The sequence below is a fragment of the Arachis hypogaea genome, chromosome 10 (genome assembly GCF_003086295.3).
Source record: "Arachis hypogaea cultivar Tifrunner chromosome 10, arahy.Tifrunner.gnm2.J5K5, whole genome shotgun sequence".
NCBI classification, from domain to species: domain Eukaryota; kingdom Viridiplantae; phylum Streptophyta; class Magnoliopsida; order Fabales; family Fabaceae; genus Arachis; species Arachis hypogaea.
Genome location: NC_092045.1, coordinates 79694264 through 79703538, shown reverse-complemented (window position 1 = coordinate 79703538; position 9275 = coordinate 79694264). Strand labels below are relative to the sequence as shown.

Here is a 9275-nt window from a genome sequence, read left to right as displayed (position 1 = left end):
TGTTTTCATAATCGAAATTAGAGGAAAGGGGGTAAACCTAAAAAGGGGCAAAGGTGCCAATCACCATCAGCTGCAGTCACTACATCATTCCTCGTCATGGATCTGCTCAAGCTGCCGCATAGCTCCTACGCGCGAATGGAAGGTGGAGAGGCATGTCCGCTGTTCGTCCTACTGCCGTGCACATCCCGGTGTCGTCGCGTGGCTTTCCAACCGCCCCGGTGTCGTCATCCTCAACCTTCCCCCTTGCCCTGTGGTGCGCCGCTTGAAAATATCCTCTCCCCGCTTACTGGTTCGCTTTCTCCCCCTTTTCTTTATCTTCCAATTTCATCTTTTGTCCTCGTACCTTTGTTTGAATTGAATCATTTTGATTGTTGATCGAATTTCTTTGCACCAATTTAATTTAATTGCTTGTTCTCAATTCGGTTGCTATTTTGGTTCGAACCCTAGTCCTAATTTAAGATATGCATCTTGGTCTTTCAGTGTAACTGTCTCAGATTTTTTTGTTGTTGTTGAGTTCCCTTGTGCTTCTTTGTGAATCCTGAAATTTTTATGGTTATCTATTGGCTTAGTTCATTTGGCTTTTTAGGAGTGAATTGAGAGAGCATCTTTTGACAAGAACTACAAAGCTACAAGAGAAGAGTGATGAAATGATGGCTTATTTGGATCTCCAATACTATTTATGTAGTTTTGTTATAGATCATGTTAGTTCTCTGATAACCATTCCTTGATGAGAAGGTTGCCAATTGCATAAGATTCTCACCAATGTTGGGTTTCAGACACTGGTAGATGTATTAATAGCTTAGAAGTTACGTGAAGATAATTACCCTCACAAGATGTACAAAATAATAAGTCAATCTTATGTATTCCATACTCAATTGAAGTCTTCATCAAATCTTTTAATATACTCTTGTGTTCTTATATGATCTAATTAATAGGTCAGTTAGATTTTATATAACTTCAGTTCAGCGCTTTTAATATATAAGAATATGAGACTGATTTTTCAAGACTGAAACAATAAAAAGGACAATTGAACTTGATCTTGAACTACAGCTTCTTGCTTCTTTTTCTTTTTAATTTATACTCATCATTAATTGGAATCTAGGTAAACTCAATCATGATGTTTCAAATAGTTATCAAGTTATAAACATACTTTTAGCGAATGTCACATTAATATGTTTAATTATATATAATTTACTCAGATACTTCTAGTGAATATAAAGGGTCTTGCAGGGAGTATAGTCACTTTGATAAATTGGTTGACTTCTTGGATGATCACAATGACCGCAAACTTGCTTTTGACATGGAACAATGCAGGTTTGTAACTTATGCATGTTTTAAGGTGTAATTCTCGTATGTATACCAAGGCAGAGTAATTTTTTTCACGCTAATTTAATTTATCATCACAAAGTAAGGATAAATTAGATTGACATGAGATTGTATGCAACTTCTAAAATTCTTGATTGTTTGTCAGTAATTTCTCTTTATTTTCTCTTTGATAATGGTAGAAAATATAATTTTAAATGCCACTTATAGTACGCATGATCAATTTTCCTTTCTATAGGACACCCATTATCCTCAAACTATAAGACTATAAAATCAAATGATTTTTTTTTGAAGTTTTCACAATGTAACAGTTCTTGTCTCAATCAAAGTAATGCAGCAGATTTGGTCATTTAAACAAATTACATAATGGATAATATGAATCTTCCTATCTCTTTCCTGCACGGACCACACTTAATTGTAGTAGGACATCATTGTTCCCTGTTTATAAAATGGCATTATTAAATAGAAGCAATTTGAATATTTAATTTTTCTAGTTTTATGTCTATTATATGCTTTATTATATAGAACAAAATCTCTAAATCTTCAATTGTCACTGTGATTGTGCTAACACCAAAAGCATGAATAAATAATTATGTTCTTGTTAAGGATTTGAATGTACTTGTTGATCAACTTATACTACTATTTTGATTTATTGTGTGTTTTGTAGTGAAGTTTTTAGTTAGAAAGTTTATATTTGGTAATATATACATATAAATGTGCAGTAGAATCTGTTCATTATTTTTTATGGTTATAAAAATAGGAGAAGAGGACACAAAATTCAGTAGATATCCAGGTAGTAGATCAACATGTAATAGGAACATACTTCTATTTTTATTTTTGTCATTGTGAGTAGTTAAAGAGTAGTTACAGTTTTATATTAGTTAGTTAATCTTTACCCTTTTTTATCTTGTTTTTTGTAAGACAAGTCTGTGATGTATCTATATATATCATCGCTGCTACTCATACTAATAAGAACATTAATAATAATACACTTCATTTCATGCATTCTAGCCCAGTCTCATCTTCTTTACTCACTAATTCTTTAATTTCATATCATCGCAGCAATTTTTTGGATATTTTAGTGTTCCAACATTGCAAAATTTTTTATTTTTGCTTGTCAGATATATGCAGTGTCAATCACCATTCGTATTGTGGTAAGTGTAGAAAATATGTGAACAACCAAAAATTCTTTTACATACCTAATTAAATAGTTCATATAATTTTATTTGATCTACTTTTTATTTTGCAATTTGATTTCATATTTATTGCATTGATTTGGAAGATTGATTTTGTACCTTTATGGTGTTGATCATTGCCATACTAAATGATGGTAAGATAATATTTTGCTGAATGACCTTCATATAGTTTGCTTGGACTGTTGTGTAATTTTTCAATGATATTTTCCTTCACCATTATCCCTTTAGGTACCATTATAACAATATCCAAGGATAGAGTGAAATCATCCCCACAACCTAATAGCTGGAAATTGAGGAAGATATTTGCTACTGGTATTGTGCTTGGAAGTTACTTGGCACTAATCACAGTAGTATTTTTCTGGCTTATAAAGGACATTGACTTCTTCTCGGTAATCAATTTAATTTCACATTTCTTTCAGTATATTTGGTTGTAGGTAGTAGATATAAATTTATACATTAGATTCATCTATGAAAAGTTCACATGTTATCACCGACTAGTGAAAATTGTGACAATTACCACCAGTAATTTTCTGTTGTTGCAGGAAAAGTTTGGTAGGTCTCTGAGACATAGCCTTGCAGAAATGATGGCAGCCTTTTACCTATAAGTCACTATTATTAGTCAGGCACTAATTTTCGTCACTAGGTCTTGCAGCTGGTCCTATGTTGAAAGACCTGTTCTTCTTCTACTGAGTTCTTTCATGATTGCTTAGCTGGTAATCTTAATTTTTTTTGTTCTCCTATCAGCAACCTAATATGTAAAGATATGTGTTGGCTTGCGTTTTCTTCTTTTGTAACTGAAAATTTTTCTGTAATTGGCAGGTGGCAACTGCTCTTGCAGTATATGCTAACAGGAGCTTTACAAGAATCAAGGAAATGGGATGAGATTGGACTGGTGTAATCTGGCTCTACAGTTTAGTGACTTATGTGTCTCTTGATTTGCTTAAATTTGTGATTACATATCTATCTATTATTTATTTACTATTTTTTTTATGTTAATATCTCAAGTTTAATAAATATGATGTAAAGAAAATAGGTTATAGTAAAGACAAATGGTATAAACCATTTGAGTAGTTAATCAATTTTTTTAAGCTCTTGTATGAAATTGTGGCGGTTCAAAACCGTCACATATTTTTTAAAAAACCTACATAAATTTGCGGGGGTTTTAAAACCGCCGCAATGTTTTTTAAAATTCACTGACAAAAATAGCAGCGATTTTGCAGCCGCCGCAAAATCAATTATCTGATTTGCTGCGGTTGTGCCAGCGGTTCATTAGAACCGCCGCAAAATTAAATCTTCACCCCCTAGTAGGCAACGCTTGTGAAATCACTGGAATTTCGTTTCACGGTGGCAAATTCATAAAAAAACCGCCACTATTCAGCATATCTCTTGTAGTGTTTAATGATAGTGTTTGAGGTATATGGTTGTGAATTGTGCTTGTTTAAGTCAGGTTGCATGAAATAATTGCTTGTTGAAATTAGAATTGATGATATATCTTTGAAAATAATAATTTCAAGAGATGGTTGGTTTGACCCATTGAGCTTAGGTTGTGTGAAGGTCAGACAAAGTGATTCAGAATGGAAGAGGTTGTTGGGTCCTAGATGGAAGACACATTTATGGATGAGGCGGTATTGGATGGAGTGAAAGGGTGGAGGACGTTGCCTTCGAAGAGGTATGTGGTAAATAGGTTTGGTTAAAAGATGTATTTTACAATGCTGCAATGCAATGTGACTATGCAAATAGCTTCATTCATTAAGTTTGGCAATGTGGACTGAATAGCTGAATTAATTGTGTTTTCAGAAAATAGTACAAGACATGGGAATGGAAGATGATGAGGTTGAGGTAGGTGGAGGACAACAAAGTGTCAAAAATGGAACGAACGCAGCTGAAGTTGTGACAATAACGGCTAATGATTTTTTGCGAATGGAGTTCAACAATCCTAAGGAAGCTGCTTGTATATATGAAGAGTACAGCCGGGTGAAGGGTTTTGCTGTACGACAAGGTAAGAAGACAAAAAACAAGAGAGGGAAATTTGTGCGGATTACGTATTTGTGCAATAGAAAAGGTTTTTGGGATAAGAAATTGTTAGAAAAGCAGGATCGCAAACGAGAGCACAAGGTTATCACCCGTTGTGGGTGTCCTACCGAGATACAGATAAAGCCAAGGATTGATACGGAAAAGTAGTTTGTGGCACGTTTTGTGGATGACCATAACCATGATCTTTTGCTCAAAAGTTTGTGGAGTACTTGCCTGCGCACAGGAGGATTTCAGATGTTGACATAGTGCACATGAATAGCCTGCGGCAAGTGGGAATTTCAATCCCAAAAATATATGAGTCAATAGCAGTACAAGCTAGGGGTTTCAACCGTGTATCATTCACCAAGCGAGACATGTACAACGAGGTTAGGCGACAACGGTCCTTGCAAAATGGTGATGTCAATGCAGCACTAAGGTTCTTGGAGGTGGCTTCTAGGAGAGATGAGAAGATGTATTGGAGGTACGAGGTAGGGTTGGTCAACACATGTGTGACTTGTTCTAGAGTGACGGTTGTAGTCAGGAGGATTTCAAATTATTCGGTGATTTTCTTGCCTTCAATGCTACGCACGGACGAAACAAATACAATCTTTCAGTCGTTGTTTTCTCTGGGGTTAACAATCACAACCAGACATGTGTTTTTGCAACCGCAATGGTATCAAGTGAAACACAATCTTCGTATGTATGAGTTCTAAGAAAATTTCTTGAATGTATGGATGGTAGAGCTCCAAAGGCCATAATAACTGACATGGATAGATCAATGCGACTAGCTATCTAGGAGGTCTTTCCCGATGCTCATCATAGGCTTTACGCATGGCACCTACTAAGAAATGCTACTTCTAATGTATGTATGCTGAGGTTCACATCCTTGTTTAGGCACTGCATGCTAGCAGACATAAAGGTGGAGGAGTTTGAGTTGCAGTGGGAAGCGATGGTGAGTGAGTGTGGCGTGAAAGATTATGAGTGGGTGAAGGATTTATACTCAAAGAAATTGTTGTGGGCAGAAAAATTAAATATGAATATTAATTAGGATTAGATATAAAAGAGAAAAGAATTAGCCCTTCGGGCTCTTCTCTTCTCTCCTACCTCATTCCGCAATTTACAGTTTTATAGAATCCTATTTTTTCTCTCTGAACCATGAGCAACTAAACCTCCACTGTTAAGGTTAGGAGCTCTGTCTATTGTATGGATTGATACTATTATTTTTCTATTTTAATTCATGTACTGATTTCTATTTCAAGAATTGTTTTTTTTTATTTATCTTATGAATCTGGGTGGAACGGAAGTATGACCATTGTTCTAATTGAGTTCTTATATAACTTGGAAAAGCTCTTTACTTAAACAACAGCTTCAAAACAATTTCTCCTAAACTACTAATTATATGGACTTAACGGGATACATGACATATAATCCTCTTATATTTGGGTAATTAGGGTTTTTGTGGCACATAAACTAGAATTGAACTTCACCCTCTAATTGGAATTAAGTGACCAAGGAATTAGCGGTTGATGAAGGTTAGAGGAGACTAAAATGGTCTAAGGAATTAAGGTTTAGTCACATATAGTTTGCCATGAATTGAATCTTGCATGATTAAAATAGTTAATAAGAAAATTCAATCCAGAAGATAGATATCTCTGAAACCTTAACTATTTTCTCTATATATATTTCACTTTAATTTACTGCTTGGTTTTTGATTCTCTAAATTACTGTTTAATGCTTTTGAACCTTTAAACACAATTTTCTGTTTGTTTGACTAAGCTAATCACTTAACCATTGTTGTTCGATCCATCAATCCTCGTGGGATTGACCCTCATTTACTTGAGGTACTACTTGGTATGACCCGGTACACTTGCCGGTTAGTTTGTGGACTTTAAATTCTGCACCAATAATGCCCATGCCCAACAAAAAAAGGTAACTCATACAGATAATTATTGTTAAAATCAGATAACAGAAATGTTATTAAATGGAGCATTGTCTGCCAACTACTGCAAAGCGTTATATTCGATCCGTGCGTGTAGCGCCAACACTAACACACGTCCACCAACTATAATCACCAGTGCGTTTCTTTACCTGCTGAAAGATTCCCTCTTCAGCACAATAGCATTTCCCTTAACTATGAAGATATAAAGTAGATTATTTTAACAGTCTGGATACATGGAATGCTTCCTTTAGTGGACTTGAGGCACAGAAAGTTCATGAAAAATGTGCAACCGGTTAAGTATCGGAGTCTTTTGCATGTACTATCCCATCTTCATCAAGACGTCGGACAGCGGCACCCTAGTAGCGGAAGACGTCAGACAAACTACCTAAAGGCATTTTAGACCTCATGTTCAAGCACAAAGCAACTCAGTTTTAGGTAACACTTGGAACAATAATAATTGTCATGATACCATTTTTCTCATAAGTTTACACTGATAGGAAGAGGAGATAACATGAATGGTTATATCTCTAATACACCTTTTAAGCAAAAAATCTATTTTGAGTTTGCTTGACTCTTACATAGGCCTTCTTTTTTTTCTTTTATTTGTTTTATCCTTTTTTTTTAATTTAATAAGGAGCGAGTTCTAGATCTTTTGGACATAAAACTCTGATACTATATTATGATATCACTTTTTTTATAAGTTTAAACTAATAAAAAAATAATATTAATAGTTATATCCCGAATAATAATAAATAATAATATAGTTGTGATTCCACGTGACGAAACATAGCAAAGTGACTGAGTGAGCATAAAAAATATAGTTGCTGCCAGGCTAGATCATACTATATATACTATGTACGAAAAAATTACAAGGAATTTATGAAGTCCTTAACATTGGAAAAATGGAAGTTGTTACGAAATTCGCCGTGTAACTAATAACTTTCAAAAACTTTTGGCACAAGTAATGTGTTTCACAATATAACAAGAATGAAACAAGGACAATAGTGCTACTGATACAATTCTTTGTATAGAAAAAATTTTGTATGCTCTTGGAGTTCACAAACGTATAACTGCCTATTATATTAAATTTGTAATAATGACTGAAAAATGTATTGTTTTACTATTATATGATACCTTAGGTAATCATGGCCAACAATTATCAGACAAATAAACTAATTACTGTCAGTTTTATTTTTTTAGCAGACAAAGCCTGTTTTAGTACAACAAATTCTCACAGATAATAAATGAAGTAAAAAAAATAAAACAAAATAATAAATTCAGTTCATAGTTAAAGCAAAAATCTTGGGGGAATGGATCAACCATCGTTAGAAAGATTGAGACAGAAATTAAGTAATTGTTTAGTGTTGATTATTAGACAATACATTGCGATTTCTGACTTTCAAATGTGTTTGCATAATTTGATTAATAATATGGAAGCCGACAAGTAGCTTGGTTTTTGGCTCTAAGTTTGGCAATATGATCGGTATTTTCGTCTTTTATGTTTAATGTTTTATCGAACCGAGTACTAACTACTAAGTAAAGAGCAGCGGGCATATTTATTTATTAGACAAATTGAAAATTTTTGCTGAAAGCATATATTGTTAATACTTAATACTCAATATTGACGTCATCATGATCGTTGCTGCTAATAGTTAATGTTTTGTTGTGTATCACTCAAAACTGAATGTACATATTTTCTCTGCACCTTATTTTTTTTACACTACCTTTAAGACAGAAAATAAAAATTGGGTAAAAATAAAAAAATAAATTAAATACATAAAAATATAAAATTATATCAAGATTAAATCTGATGAAGTAAAAAAATTGTAAAACTTAAATTTACTCATTTAAAATCATAATATTCAAACAATTTAAAAGTTAAATCAACATTTTAGCCATTATAATATTCTCAAACATACTATTATATATTTCTATATTTTACTATTCATATTAAACCGAGATTTCAAACCCTAGCACAATTTAACGAGAGACCAACAAAATTTCTCTTTGCCAAACTTGAGCTGCAATAATATATCCAGTTACAACTCTAATTAATCTAGTTCAATGAACCCAACTAATCCAAATTTATGATTTTTTTTACTGGACATAGGCCGGGCCAACCCAACCCATACCAACACACTCACTACACAACCCAGATGGGTCAAACCCCTTCTTCCCCTCCCCGTCCCCCCCCCCCCAAAACAAAAAAAAACTAATAATATGCTAATTTGAATTAATCATCCTAACCACTTATGCCTCTCTTTCACCTAACAAACTTCCTATACGCGACTTTTCCTGTAACAATTGTCCCTGATTCTTAGTCACTAGAACATTTGGTGAGTGACAAGATCATGGATCGCTAATATTCTTTTACTTTGGCGTTTGGTGGCGAAGCTACCCATCACTGGTGCTGCAAGGAGCGGTTCTGATCCTGCGCAAACGACGACCTGTCGGAAGAAGAAGAGCAGCAATGCACCGCTTCAATGACGGATTACAAATCTTTAGTTCATACCAACTGCGGTAGAAAAATAGAATCATAGAACCCTCAATACTAGAGGTTGGAGGGAGCCTCCATTAATTTGATTTGTAGAAAAAAAAAAGCAAGAAGGTGAATAAATTTATGATTGACAACCTTAACAAATTAGATTAGGGGAGACTACAATTTCTCATTGGATATTTTTGGGCATCTAATTAGTAATTAGGTAATATGGGCCTAGCCCAAAAGAAAGAAGACACCACAAAATTCCAAAAGTCCAAAAGACCAGTACGAGCTTCAACCAGAATTAAAAAGACTGGTACGACCA

The 9275-nt window shown here is 34.1% G+C and overlaps 1 long non-coding RNA gene across 1 annotated transcript; it reads left to right on the top strand.

The window, feature by feature from the left end:
* The first annotated feature begins 504 nt into the window (after positions 1–504).
* LOC140175499 (uncharacterized) lies at positions 505–3558 on the top strand. The gene is made up of 4 exons (XR_011866317.1): positions 505–1314; positions 2748–2908; positions 3062–3232; positions 3339–3558. It is a non-coding gene; the product is annotated as an uncharacterized lncRNA (long non-coding RNA).
* The last annotated feature ends 5717 nt before the right edge of the window (positions 3559–9275 follow it).